This window comes from Vulpes lagopus, chromosome 8 (genome assembly GCF_018345385.1).
Source record: "Vulpes lagopus strain Blue_001 chromosome 8, ASM1834538v1, whole genome shotgun sequence".
NCBI classification, from domain to species: Eukaryota; Metazoa; Chordata; class Mammalia; order Carnivora; family Canidae; genus Vulpes; species Vulpes lagopus.
This window is the reverse complement of record NC_054831.1, coordinates 124,938,853-124,954,201: the sequence shown is the minus strand read 5'-3', so window position 1 is coordinate 124,954,201 and position 15,349 is coordinate 124,938,853. Positions and strand designations below refer to the sequence as shown.

The 15,349-nt window shown below is 51.5% G+C and overlaps 1 pseudogene; it reads left to right on the top strand.

Annotated features, from left to right (window-relative positions):
- Nucleotides 1–1,529: 1,529 nt before the first annotated feature.
- Nucleotides 1,530–1,701, top strand: LOC121498411 (annotated as a pseudogene).
- The last annotated feature ends 13,648 nt before the right edge of the window (nt 1,702–15,349 follow it).

Sequence of the window (15,349 nt, the reverse complement as noted above, 5' to 3'; positions counted from 1 at the left end):
TCAAACTTGAAGGTGCATCAAAATCACCTGGAGGACTTGTTAAAAACCCAGCTTGCTGGGTTCCACCCCCAGAATCGTCTGGTAGATCTGGGATGGGTCCCAAGGATTTACATTTTATTTGTTTATCTATTTAGTTATTTACTTATTTTTACGTAATCTCTACACCCCACGTGGGGCTCAAACTCACAACCCCGAGATCAAGAGTCACACACTCTTCTTTGGAGCCAGCCAAGAGCTCCGGAATTTACATTTTTGACTAATTCCCAGGTGACACTGTTGGTTGGGGAACCCCACCTGGAAAATTGCTAACATTCCTATCCATTCTCACCTTAAGGCCTTTGCAATTGCTTTTCCCTCTCCTTGGGATTTTCTCCCTTACATCTTTGTCACCTCCTCCGAGAAGCCTTCCTTAACCACTCTTGGTAGCCGCTCAACCACTATCTTCTGGCCTGTTTTGCTTTCTCTACTGCACCAGTCATATTTAGAAATTATCTTGTTGCTATATTTGTTGACTTCTTTATTTGTTGTCTGTTTGCCTCTATGAGAACATAAGCTCCGGGAAGGCAGGGATCTACCCCTGGGGGCCTAGGACAGTGCTTGGCATGCAGCAGATCCGCAGGAAATTGTCTACTAAAAGAAAAGCGGGTGGGGTGGGCTTCTGCAGCCTGGGGACTCTTCAGGGCTTGGAGTTCTCTGCCAGTGGAGGCCTTGGTGATGGGCACCAGCCCAGAAAGCTGTTTGGATATTGAACTGAACGGTTGACATAGGTTAGAAAAAGTCATCCTTTTTTGGGGGGGAAGGGACAGGGTGGGGTGAGACAGAGTTTAAAATAGGTGACCTTTCAAGCAGATGTGGGAGGAAGGAAGGGCCCACTGACATCACAGCTGAGAGGCCCAGAGCTCCGTTGTGGTCCAGGGGCCAGGGCCACCAGAGCAGGTCCCCAGCCTGAGTCACTCCCACCTGTAAGGCAGAAGACCAGGCGGAGCCTGGGGGTGGGGGGTGGGGGTGTGGCCCTGGGGGAGTGGAGGGGGCAGAGAGGGGTGGCGGCTGCGGGCAACCTGGGTCCTCCTTCCTTCTTTCCTCAGCCTCCCTGCATCGTGGAGGCCTGGGTAAGACACAGGTCCTCGATTTTCTCATCTGGGGAGTCGGGGGCGGGGAGGAAGGAGCCAGACCAGTCTTCTCCTCATGCCACAGTTGACCTCACCCCAGCTACTCACCTCCACTCGCGGCACTCATGTGCCTGCAGTTTGAACCATCCTGCCTTAGGCCTCCATCCAAGCTCTTTGTGTGCACGCGGGAACACACACTCACACACACACACACACACACACACACATATGCACACGGGCCCTCTTCTCCTAAGCCGATGCTCTCTATTCTCCAGAATAGAGAACTGCTGGGTGCAGACAGAACAACAATATGGGCTTTGGAGCCTGACAGACCTGGTCCCAGATCTGGCTGTCCCTGATTCCCTGGTGACTCTTCCCTCTTCTGACCTCAGCTTTCCTTCCTGTAGAGTGGATACATCTATCGCTTCTCAGCCTTTTGGCTAAGATCAAGTGTAGAGTGGGTATATGCATCTACCTTGTAGATTGTGGTGAGGATAAAAAAAAAAAAAAGCCAATTATGAAAGTTGGTTTCTTTTGCCCCTTTTTTTCCATTTTTGTTTTATTGTGGCAAAGTACAATAAATGTACCATCTTAACCATTTTTAGGTGTACAGTTCAGTGATATTCAAGATACTCATAAGTGTGCAGCTCTCACCACCATCCATCTCCAAACCTTTTCATCTCGTGAATCTGAAACTCTGTCCCCGCCCCCCTCCCCCACAGCCCCTGGCACCCTCCATTTGACTCTTTTTTTTTTTTAAGATTTATTTTTAAATAATCTCTACACCCTACGTGGGGCTCACACTCACATCCTTGAGATCAAGAGTTGCATGCTCCTCCAAGGGAGCCGGCCAGGTCCCCCTCCATTCGACCTTTTGGCTCTCTGAATCTGACTACCCTGAGTACCCCTTGTAAGTGAGATCACACTGGGGTGCCTGGCTGGCTCCATCAGAGGAGCATGTGACTCTTGATCTCGAGGATGTGAGTGCGAGCCCCATGCTGGGTGTAGAGATTACTTAAAAAATAAAATCTTTAAAGAAAAAATAAATGGGATCACATGGTATTTGCCTTTCTGTGATTGACTTGTTTCACTCCATGCTATATCCTCAAGGTTCATCCATGTTGTAGCATGTCAGAATTTCTCCCCTTTTTAAGGCTGAATAATATTTCATCGTATGCATGGAACACATTTTGTTTATGCATTCATCTGTTGACAGACATTTGGGTTGCTTCCATGTTTTAGCTATTGTGAATAATGCTGCTGCTGTAAACACTGGTATAAAAATATCTCTTTGGGACCCTGCTTTCAATTCTTTTAGGCATACACCCAGAAGTGGAATTGCTCGATCATGTGGTAATTGAATTTTTAATTTGTTGAAGAATTGCCAGCCCAGTAGTTGTACCACTTTACATTTCTACCAATAGTTCCTTTGCCTTTTTTGACCTCCCCTAGTTCCAACTACCACTGCCCTGAAGTATTTCAGGATTTCTCAACATGATAAATTCCACGAGCCCTGACAGTCCTTGGGCTGGACCACCCTAAAGCCCTTGACCCCAGCCTTGGTGAAAGCAGAGACCCCCTCACACACCACCAACTCCGCCCCAGCCTCCGGCTCAGAGTTGGTAGCAGAGCAGGAAGGGCTACCAAACACCACCTATGCACCAAGGGCCCCGCTAGGTACTTCACACGCATCAGCCCCTTCACCCTCATCACCGTGCAGCAGTGTTACCCTGCCCACCGGGAGAGCGAGCCTTGGGAAGTGTCCTGACCTGCCCACGCAGAGATTGATGAGCAACGAGGCTGGGGAAGTGGAAAGAGCCAGCCCGGTGACGAAGGTCCTTGAATACATTTTATCTTGAGGGCAATAGGGAGCCAACGCAGGTTTTAGACAGGGAGGCAACATGATCAGACGTGGGCTGAAGCTGAGCAATGGTAAGACGCCTAATGCAGGGGCCGTGTTGTCTTAGGCAACATACTGTGGTTCTCTGAACCTCAAGTTCCTCATCAGCAGAACAGGCTTAATCACAGTACAAGCTCCCGGGGAGCCGTGGGAGTTCAGTGAGATCACCAATACATGCAAAGCATTTACTGAGGCCAGCCGGGCACACAGCAAGCGCTCGAGAACCCCGAGAGTTGTGGGAAGTGAGGCATCGCCACTATTTTTATTGCAACTCTCACTGCTTCGGGGCAGCCTCCCAGGTAGGCGGGGGTCTTCAGCCCCCAGGAGCCTTCCCAGCCCAGCTCAGTTCCGGTGGCTTCTGTTGGATGACGTTTCTCTGCTTCCTGGTGGGGAGGGTGGGAATGGCAGCCACGCATGCAGGTGCCACCTCCCTGCCCACCCCCGCCCTGCCCTCCCCTGCTCCTGCTCTCTCTGCCCCAGGTCTATTTCCAGCAGCGTGGCTGCCTGAGGCCAGCACCAGGTGTGGGTGGTGAGTCAGAGCCAGGCCTGGTGGCCCTGGGGGCCTAAAGCTGTCACAGCCTCCCTCCCTGGGCCTTTCCCGGCAGCCCTCCGGGCACTTTAATGAGGGGAAGCCTAGACTAGTGCCCAAAGGTCCCTCATGGGTGTTCCAGAGCCCCAGCTAGAAGTGGGGGCAGGGGCCATGCCCCGTTCAGCTCCCCTCCTGCTATACCTAGGTCCAGACTTGGCATGCAGCAGGGGTGCAATAAGTGCTCTGACTGAGTGAGCCAGCCTTTGCACAAGACTTTGGAGAAACAAGATTTGCTTTTGTGAAGACAGAGCATAGGTTCTAGAGACAGTCTCTATGACCCTTGGCAGGTAGATTTGCCTCTCTGAGCCTCAGTTTGCTCATCCGTGAAATCGGGATACCATGTGTACCTTGTAAAGGACCTTTGCGAGGTGCAAATGAGGCCGCCTCGGAGAACGGTCTACCGTGCCTCGACTAGATCTGTAATAACATGGGCCGCGTTTTGTTACCCCTATAACAAGTATATTTATTGCTCTATCTGCTTCTCCCTGGATGGTGAACAACGCCTGGGTGGGGGCTGAGTCTTACTTATTTTTGTTCCCCCCCCTGCCGGGCACCGGGCCGAGCGCAGAACCAGTGCCCCACCCGTGTTTGTTGCACGACTGCCTGACTCCAGCCAAGACAAGAGCCAGTGGGACCGGATGGTGGTGACTGTAGGCCGCAGCAGGCCACAGGCCACCGGAGTGCTCACCATTTCTTCGGCACCTGAAGGCCAAGAGCGTTCACGGCTTACTTCATCAAATCCTCACAGGGCCGCCTAAGCAGGTACTGTTACGATCCCCATCTTACAGATGGGGAAACTGAAGTTGGGGGTGTTAAGTCGCTTGCTTATGGTCACATGTTGACCTAGAGGTGTCACTGAGACTGCGTCTGCCTGGCCTGATGATGTTCTTAACGGTCCCAGAAGAGGGGGTTGGGAGGCACTGCCAGAGAATTTCCTTGCTGGTCTGTGCTGCCTTGACAAGGTGGCCTGATCTCGGGTCTCTGAAGGTCTGTCTGCATGTCTGCGTGTCCTCACCAGTACTGAGGACTCTTAGAGATGGGACTGTGACTCCCTCACCCTGGTGACTCCAGGGCTCAGCGGGGGCTGTGGCATACAGCAGGCGCTCCATGGGAGTTTCCTGGGTGAATGCATGGTCTTTGGCCTTCTCTGTTGACTGGGTCCCACACTGTTGAGATGGCACAAACCACTCCACTTGAAGGCACCGAATGTCCGGGCACCAGTCCAACCCAACAGCAGGTGAGGTGACTACCTCCAGCAAAGCTGGCTTCTTAGCGTCAACACTGTCCTCCACTTCAGAGTCTCCTTGTCCAGCCCCAGATCAGCTCTCCCTCCCCCTGCCTCCCAGGACTTTGGAGCTCCTCTCCCTGACTCATGCCCCCGCTCTCACGCCTGGCCAAGCAGGGACTGGCTTTCAAAGTCATTGAAGCGGCTCTGTGTCGGGTAGGCTGGGCCTTTTACATAATTTCTTGGAGTCTCTAAGCCTTTAGTTGCCATGCCCCAGCTTCCACCACAGTGCCAGACACATAAGAGGTGCTCAATAGATATTTGAGTGACTGTCTTCAGGCTCAATGAATCTGCAGGTCTACTGAACTCTCTGCTGGTAAAACTTTGGACTGGTGTGTTTGACCTTGGCATTTCTGGGCCCTGGTCTTCCCATCTTTGAAATGGATATGTTTAAAGGAACCAGCCCTGGCTACCCCAGTGTCTACTGCAGTGTGCTGGACGAACAGTGGACATTCCCAGGTACAGCCTCCCCCGACTGTGCACACCTAGATTTTGATGAAACTCAAAAAGGATTGCAGGGAAAGCCAAGTCCTAACGTGATCTGTGATCATCATGATTGTTGAACTAGCCGCTCACCATGGGCTAAGAGGAGCTCTACAATCCTCAAATCCTCATGCAGGAGCAAGACTGCTTCTGTTCTCTTTGAGGAAGCAGAATGCAGAGCACAGGGTGTGAATGACATCATTACAGGACTCAGTTGTTCATCTCTTGATCTATTTAACAACTATTTATGGGGCAGCTTCTAAATACCTGTCCCTTAGGGACAGGACAAGGAACGAGAGGTTCTTTTGGAGCTTATGCTCTGGTGAGAGACACAGGGAACACAAAAATAAGGATACATAAGAAATGCGAAGATGTTTTCTTCCTTGATAGATAAGTGCTATCAAGGAAGTCAACAGGGTGCTGGGTAGAGGGGCAAGGGAATGGTGTTACCTTAGCAAGGGGAGGAGGCCGAAGCAAGCCCCCCCCAAAAGCTTTGGGAGCTGCCAACTAGAGGATGGGAAGGTGCTGACCTTGCAAAAAAGCAGAGGGAAGAGCATGGCAGGTCGAAAAAACAGTATGTGCAAAAATTGTGAAGAAGAAAGGGATAATTGTGGATGTTTTCTGTATTTTTTTTTTTTTTTTAAATCAGGGGCTCCTGATTTAAAAATCAGGCTCCGTCGGAAGGCCATACAACTCTGGATCTTGGAGTTGTAAGTGTGAGCCCGACGATGGATGTAGAGATGACTTAAAAAAAAAAAAAAAAAAAAAAACACTGCAATTCCTTAGTTATTAGTAGTGCCAGATTAATTTCTTCATTCAACAGAAGAGCCCCTACTGTGTAGCCAGCCCTGTGCTTGGCCCTAGGGACAAACAGAGCTGCTTGAAAGGGACATTCTTGTCACACACATCCTGGACCTGGCACCCCATGGAGATGGGCTGGTCTGATGTTTGCGAAGGGCTCCCAGCTTGGATCCTTGGGGAATCCAAATAAACCCCGCAGGTTCTGGCATCCCAGGCCTCCCGGCAGCCAGCAGCTCCAGGCCTGCATAGGAGAGAGGCTTCTGTTTCCTGCCTCTCCCTCCCCCACCCACCTGGGCACAGAGGGTCTTTCATCCATTGTTACTGCTTCCTGCCCATCCATCTCCAGCTGCTGGTCTGAACCCTGCAGATTTACACTGACAAGCGGATGCTTTTACCAAGACCCTCGAGGGGGACAAGGAGGGGAGTGGCCTAGGGCGACGGGGAGGCTGGGGGAGGGGGGGGCCAGAGCTTTGTGACGAGGAAGAGTTTCCTGCCCCAAAGAGGTGTTAGACCTGAGGGCTGAGATGGAGGGAAGCAAGCCTCTGTCCCCAAAAGCTCCCCCTTGCTGGGAGAGGGAGTGATTAATGACCCCTGACTCAGCAGGGCCCCCCATGCCCCTTGGTCTGGGTTTGGGTTCAGCAACATCTTCCCTGGCCTCATTTCTGATCCGCAGAATGAGCACGGGCCTTGGAGTCAGGAGACCTGGGTTTATGGTCCATCTCTGCCAACCCTTCACTGAGACTTAGACAAATTTCTTAGTCTCCTTGGGTCTCAGTTCCCTCATTTGACAGGTGGGTCTAATAATCTACATCCAGCAGTGCTGTGACAACGAATGTGATCTCGTAGGACAGATGGTTGTAAAATGCCATAATATGAAAAACATTTTCTCCCCTGGGCTCTCTTATCCAAAGTAGGAGGTTACAAACTGGATCCTGGTAAGGGAGGCTTGATGGAGCACCTACTGTGTGCCAGCTGCTGTGTCAGTGTTGAAGATAAGGAGCAACAAGACTCAGTTCTTGTTCTCTCGATGGAGACAGACAAGCAAACAGACGTGCATCTCGTGTCTGGTTGAAGCCTTTGAGTGCACCAGCCGAGTGTGGCTCTGGAGCCAGCCTGCTTGGTCTGTATCCCAGGTCTGTCATTTCCCTGCTGTGTGGCTGTCGGCAAGTCACTTAACCTCTCTATGCCTCAATTTCCTAAATATATAAGATGAGGACCAATAATTATGCACCTCCTAACACTGTTGTCAGGATTAAACTATTTGATACTTGTAAAGCACTCAATATAGCACATGTTACATACTATGCCTCAATAAATAAAAGTTACCATTAGTATAGAGTCTGCATTTTGCCCGGAATGACAGGAGTCTGGTCTCTGAGCTGGAACTGCAGTAGCCAAGCCCGCAGGCAGCTGATGTCCAGCAGACACCTGCTTGGGCACCAGGTCTCCATGGCTGGCTGTGTCTGTCTGTCCTGGGACAGCGTGGGGTCATGCACCTGCAGTCCAGCCAACTGCCATTTGCATGAAGCTGGAGCCAGTCCCGAACCCTGAGGTGCCAGAGCTTCGAGAGGAGAGTGGCAGCCACACGGTCCTACCAGGCTGCGAGATGTGGAAACGTGGCCGTGGGAGCTCAGGCTCCGAGGCGCTGAGCCTGCCACCAGGGCATCAGCTGGTCCACCCCATGCTGTCCCACGGGCTGTCCCCAGACTGGCCGTGCAGGTGCAGGCCCCTGCCTAGTGGAAGGAGAACCCTCAGCTGGACACCAGTGCCCTCACCCCTGGCTGGGTGGGAGCAAGAAGAGAGGGAGCCTTGAGCCCCAAGAAAGAGGGAGGACCGGGAACAGAATGCACTGGGTGAGAATAAACCATTGGGACCTTCTTCCCCTCGGTACTGTGCAGGATTTGCAAGGGATGAAGACCCTTCGGCCCCATTCTACTCACATACACGTGGTCTCTGGACCGTGTGACTCATTTCAGATCAAAGCTAACTCAGGAAAGAGCAGAACCGCTGACCACCGCTCTCACCCTGGACTGTCAGGAAATGCTGCCCGGGGTTTCTTGTTCAGTCATGACTAAGGAACCACCAGACCTAATGAGTTGGAAATAATCCTACACCTTAATTAATTAATTAATTAATTAATTTTATTTTTTAATTTATTTTTTATTTTTTTAATCTTTTTTTTTAAAGATTTCATTTATTTATTCATGAGAGACACAGAGAGAGAGGCAGAGACACAGGCAGAGGGAGAAGCAGGCTCCATGCAGGGAGCCCGATGTGGGACTTGATCCCGGGACTCCAGGATCATGCCCTGGGCCGAAGGCAGGCACTAAACCGCTGAGCTACCCAGGGATCTCCCCATTTTTTTTTAAGACCCATACCTTGGGGATCCCTGAGTGGCGCAGTGGTTTGGCGCTTGCCTTTGGCCCAGGGCGCGATCCTGGAGACCCGGGATCGAATTCCACATCGGGCTCCCGGTGCATGGAGCCTGCTTCTCCCTCTGCCTGTGTCTCTGCCTGCCTCTCTCTCTCTCTCTCTCTGTGACTATAATAAATAAAAATTAAAAAAAAAAAAGACCCATACCTTAATTAAAAAACAAAGTATCACTTAAAAAAAAAAAAAAGGTCGTTATTACTGCAGGTGCTGCTGAAGTCAACACAGAGTGGGGAGGGGGTGGCCTAAGGGACCTCCAACCTAGCCGGGAGGGAAGTCCAAGAAGATGGGAAGAAGAGCGGAGCCTTAGGTGGTGAATGTGAGCAAACCAGCAACAGGAAGGACCCTCCTGGCAGAGGGCAGGGGCGTGAGCAAAGGTATGCAGGTGAGAGACGGTGCTGGGTGCTCCAGGGGATGCAAGTGAAGATCCAGACGAGGCACAAGAGGCAGACCCGGAACTCGGGTCCTGCCAGCCATCCCATTAAGCTGTTGGGTCACGATCCTGCAGATCACGAGAGGGTTGTAAGCTGTGGAGGGACAGGTTTGGAGTTTTGCCAACCACCTTGGCTGAAGCGTGGAGGATGGATTTGGAGGGCGGGGGACGGTGGGCCTGAGGACAGGGATATCATGCAGGAGGCTGATGTTGTAGCGCTGTGAGTAGTAAAAGGGAGGAAAGGTTTCCTGCCCCTTGGTGTCATTTTATTTTATTTTATTTTTAAGATTTTCTTTATTCATGAGAGAGGGAGAGGCAGAGACACAGGCAGAGAGAAGCAGGCCTCTTGCAGGGAACCTGATGTGGGACTTGAGCCCTGCACCCGGGATCACACCCTGAGCCAAAGGCAGACATTCAATCGCTAAGCCACCCAGGCGTTCTTCTCAATGTCGTTTTATTTTTTTATTTTTAAAAAGATTTTATTTATTTATTCATGAGAGACACAGAGAGAGAGAGAGAGAGGCAGAGACACAGGCAGAGAGAGAAGCAGGCTCCCTGCAGGGAACCCGATGCGGGGCTGGACCCTGGGAGTCTAGGATCATGCTCTGAGCCTGAGGCAGGCACTCAACTACTGAGCCACCCAGGTGTCCCTTGGTGTAGTTTTAAAGGCTAAGTGACAGTCATCCTCATAGAGAGCCTGGCACAGTGCTTGGGACATAGTACGTGCTCACAGCCAGCAGGAAACAGCTAAATGCTGAGGGGTCTGGACTAGGGCTGTGGTGATAGGGTAGGGGGCTGGCTTGAGAAAGGCAAATCTGCAGGAACCATTAACTGACCGGATATGGGGGTGAGAGAAGAGGAGTCGGAGAATTCCTTCGATATTTATGAAGTAGCCACCATGTCTGTGAGCCTTCTTTCAGCTGGTGATCTAGCTTCATGCATCCACCAATTTTTGCTGAGCACCTACTACGAGCCAGGCACCTTCCTAGCTGCTGAGGCTATAAAACAAAGCAGAGCTGGTCTCTGGTGCCCTGGAGCTCACTGATCAGACTTCATGAACAATGGAAGGACCAACAGATGGCCTGAGACTGCGAGGGCCTCTAGAGCTGCCTTCCAGCAGCAGCCCTGGCAACCTGCAAACTTCTCAAACCTCCCATGCCCCCAACTGGATTGCCACACCTGCCCCTACTGCCCCGCACGTTTCCCCACCTCAGGAAATGACACTGCCACTCACCAGGTGCTCAGGCCAGAAACCTGGGTGTCCCTTCTAGTACCTTCTTCCTCTCCACCCTCTTCCCACCGTCGTTCCAGTCCATCTGCAGCTCCTATGAAGTTTCTTTCCAAAATATACTTTGAGTTCTCTCCCCATCTGAGCCCAGCCCCCCCTGGCACTCCTGCTCAATGCCATTTCCACTGCCTGGCTGGTCTCCTTGCTGCTTGACCCTCCCCTTGTTATCCACACAACAGGCAAGAGCAAGCTGCTGCTGCTTCTTCTTTTTCTTTTCTTTTCTTTTCTTTCTTTTCTTTTCTTTTCTTTTCTTTTCTTTTCTTTTCTTTCTTCTTCTTCTTCTCCTCCTCCTCCTCCTTTTCTTCTTCTTCTTCTTCTTCTTCTTCTTCTTCTTCTTCTTCTTCTTCTTTCCTTTTTAAAGTAATCTCTATGCTCAATGTGGGACTCAAACTCACAACCCCGAGATCCAGAGTCACATGCTCTACCTATTGAGCAAGCCAGGAGCCCCAAGTACAAGCTTCTGAAGAGGCAAATCACATCTCCTGATGCCACTGCTGAAAACTTTGCTTCAGTAGCTTCCCGCTGGCCTGGAATCAAATCCCATAAGCCTGCAGCCCCCAAAGCCAGCAGAGGCCTGGCCCTGCCACCTCCTGCAAGTCCACATCCCGTCCTCCCTGCCCAGCACTTCCAGAACCACCAAGCTGCTTCCTACCTCCAGGGTTCGTACCTGCTGGTCTCTCTCCTGGAGATGCCCTCCCGCCATCCTTCTCACTGTCCAGTCCTGGCCGCAGTGCCCCCTCCTTCCGGAGGCCTCCCTGACTATCCCCCAGCCTCCTCATCTCAGCACCACTTATTTCCCTTGGATCCCTTCTCCCAGTTGGCAGTTACTTTGTTGACTTATGTCATGGTCTCTGGACTTCTTGGACTAGGACCCTTGAAGGCAGCACCCACCGTCTTGCTCCTAGGGTTCCTGCAAGCCTGAGGAGCACCTGCCCACCGCCCTACTAACACTGAGTCAGGTCCAGCAATCCCCGCAGCGCCTCCCAACTCCCCTTTGTTCAACAGGCAGCACTCTCTTCTCTCCCCAGCCCCAGAGGAATAACTGTGGGTTATCTTGTCATCTATCAATCTCTAATAAACCTGGTTATTTTTAGAACAGGTGAAAGCAACGATCTCACATCTCGGAGAGGATTTTCCACTCACATCTGACTTTCTACTACAATTTGGTTTCCTGTGGTGGTTACGGAGGCTGTCAAGCCAGCAGGCTTTGTTATTCTGGGGCGTAGAGAAGGGCCTACAGAGAAAATCAAGCCTCCCCACACCTCTGCTTGGAGTGGAGAGAGAACCGAGGTGCGCAGTGCAATCCCCCAGCGGACAGTGGGAAGCCTGGAGGAAGCCTGGTGCTCTTCACTTGCTGTGTGACACTGGCCTCCTCACGTTCCCTTTCTGAGCCTCAGTTAGTCCTCTTTAAAGGGAGGGATGGGGGTGGGGGGGATTCCTGGGTGGCTCAGCGGTTTGGCGCCTGCCTTTGGCCCAGGACGCGATCCTGGAGACCCGGGATCGAATCCCACATCGGGCTCCCAGTGCATGGAGGCTGCTTCTCCCTCCGCCTATGTCTCTGCCTCTCTCTCTCTATGTCTATTATAAATAAATAAATCTTTAAAATAAATAAATAAAGGGAGGGACGGGAGGGTTAATTACTAAAGACCTCTAACTGCTAAGAGTTGGAGGGAACCATGAGCCAGTGGGTTTTTTCTGTCCCTGGACATCAGTTAGATGACATCAGTTCTTTCTATGAATGAAATGTACTCAGTGCCTCTAATAGCACAGATGCAAATACATGTAAATTAATACAAATAAAGGACCCCCACCCCCACCCCAAAGCTCCTGTTCATAGAACCGAGGTCAGACCAGACCTGGGGTGGAGGGAGAAACTTAGCTCATGCTTTCACCCTGCTTGGATCTCTCCCCCCACACCCCACTCTGCAGAGAAGAATCTGAGGCCCATGGAAGAAAAGTGACTTGCCCACGGTCATGCTGCAAGACTGACAAAGTGAATTAGCAGCCAGGTCTCTATTCTGGCACTTTTCTCACCTGGCCTTCCTGCCATTCAGCCACGGGCCTGGGGCTAGAACCCAGCTCTAAGGGAAGGGAGGTGTATCTTTTGGTCAGCACAAGGTGGACTAGGATAAACTTCCTGAGGAAGTTCAACCAAAATGCTCTGTCTGTGGACCAGGAGAGGTCCTTTTGCTTATGTGATCAGAGTGAGGATGTCCTTTGAGTCACATGTTGAAAATTGGGATTTAAGGAGATCATTCCATAGAGGGGACAGTGTATGCCAAGGAGAGATGCAGACAACAGGAAAGCACTGCCATGCTCAGGTGTCCCTGGTTATGAAGACAACTTGGAGATAAGCCCTCACAGGAAAATTCTGGAACCTCCCCTGCCTGTAGGACAATGCACATCTAGGGAAAGAGTGAAGAGTAAGCCTCAGTAGCTACCTGGGGACCAACATGCCCAAGGCCAGAAATGGTAAGCTAAGGAATCCGGACTTTTTTCTGAGAGCGATAGGGAGCCATTGAAGGTTTTAGAGCAATGAGAGACGTCATTGGATTCATGTTTAGGATGAGAGAAATTAGTTTGAAGACTGGAGCAATAGTCCCAGTGGTAAAAGGAAAGACCTGAACCAGGTCAGGGAAACAAGGGTAATGCATGGACATTTGTCTGAATGGAATAGTCTGAGCCTGTTTGGGTAGGGAAGCAAGGGAGAGGACTGGGAACAGTGGGTTTGCTTCACCCGGAGAGGAAGGGAGCTGAGGCCTCTCCTCTCCATCCTTCTCATGACTGGCTATTTCCCCAAGCTGGTGCCCAGGAAGGCGGGGCAGGGGGTGCCCAGGTCAGTGGAACAGCTGCCTGCCAGGAATCTGGGACAGGGGGCAGCTTGACTGTTCTCTGGGGACTTTTAGTCTATTTCTCTAAATCATTAAGGACAGACCTGAGAGCCCTAGAGGACCACAAGCCAAGTATTTCTCAAACATTTATTTAGGACTCACTAGGGCAAAGTATTAGTGTGGGGGACAGATATGCTGAAACCAGATCTCCTGAATCTCAAACTGTGACATGAGTGGTACATAGGGTTTTTTTCGGGTGTGAGATTTATCTATATGACAAGCACCTTAATGACATCTGTTATGGGTGGAATTATGTCCCCCCAAAAGATAGGTTGAGGTCCTGACTCCCAGGACCTCAGGATGGGACCTTATTTGGGAATAAGGTTGTTGCAGATATAATTAGTTAGGATGAGGTCATATTGGAGCAGAGTTGTCCTTTTGTCCAATAGGACCGCTGTCCTTCTAAGAAGAGAGCTGCAGCAAGGGGAATACCATTGTTGACAGAGGCAGAGACGGGAGTGACGCTGCTGAAGACCAAGAGGTGCCAAGGATCGATGCCCACCGTGAGAAGCTAGGTAGAGGCAAGAAAGGACTCTACCCAGAGTCTTAGACAACATGACCCCGATGACAGCTTGTTTTCAATCCTCTAACCTCCAGAAGAGAGAGAGAGAAAGTTTCTGTTACCTTCACCCTGGCTTTGTGGTGCCTTGTTACAGTAGCCCTAGGAAACCAATAACACATTGAAGTGAATCACATTTAACTTTTGTCCATTGCCCACACTGATCACTTTAAAGGGGGTACCTTTTCTAGGACAGACAAAACTTGTTCAAAACTTGTCCACAGCTCCCCAGTGCCTGGGTGATGCTTGGGGGGAACTCCTTGCCTGGGGCCTGAATGCTCCCCAGCACTTTGCCCTCTGCAATCAGAGCCAATACACCATCTCCTTCGGGGGACCCTCCCTCTTACTGCCCCCAACACCTGTTCCCTCATCCTTCTCTTTGGGGTGAAGAACAGCTGCCTGGTTTTGAATCCTGGCTCCCCCATTTCCTAGAGTCTAGCAGTGACACCTTGGTTAAGTTTTTATCCCAACGCCTCAACCTTCTCACCTGTAAAATAGGAATGACAGCTGCCCCTATCTCACAGAGTTGAGGATGGAAAGGAAGAGCAGTTACTCTTGCCTCCCTTACGCGTGGTGTGCCGTCTTCCAGGAGGCCTCTCTGCCCGCTGCCCCCACCCCGGTCACTGGATTGTGTCTCCCAGGTATTGTACCTGTCTCATCATATCTCTGTCTCCATCAGATATGCACTGCTCCGGGAAGGGACCACCCTGCATCCCTGCCTCTGAGCACACAGCAGGTGCTCAATAAATGCTTGTTGAATGAACTATTGAGCAGAGAATTGACAAAGGACATCTGGGAGGTAGCGCGTGGGGACAGCTTTCATAATACAGTCTGCCCGTCTGCCTAGAAGTGAAAGTTGCACTACTAGTTCCGAGAGCATGAGAAAGAAAGTGAGAACTAGAGAGGAAAAAAAAAGGCAGAGGGCAGGGGGCTGAACCTGCACCCTGCTCCAGCACCCGATCTTGCCCCCCAGCCCCAGCACATCCTGCCCCCACCCCGTGGTGCCCCTCCAAATGCTGTCACCCACGCACACCTACCCCATCCCCAACCAGCAGCTTCCTCTGACACACATTTTCCATTGCTGGGCGGGGTAGAGCAGGTTCCAGGTGAAAACAATCTCGGGGGGGGGGTTCCTTCTCAGGGTCCTTCCCCCCACGTCCCTGTCCCTGCTGAACTGTTCACAGCCCCTGACGTCCATGGCAAGTGTCAGTCAGGGGCCAGAACATTCAAGGCTATGTGAGGTGTCACCTGGTGGCTTGGATCAGGTACAGGGCAGGGGGGGTCAGGATGCTGGCTCCGCTGCGTTTGAGCTGTGTGACTCTGGGCAAACCCCTTCCCCTCTCTGAGCCGCCTCTTCTGTAAAAGGGAATAGTAATGCCAGTCGTCTAGGACTGTTGTGGGAATTACATGGGATGACGGATAGGGCATGAGTAAGCTCTACCAATCTGATTGTGGGAACAGGGCGGGAGTGCAGTGGCAACAGGGAAGGTCCCCTGCTTCAGGCCCAGCACCATGCCAGGCACTGAGGGGTTGCAAGCGTTTGGTTGCTGAGTATGGGGGAGTGGGGCCTAGAGCCTAGTG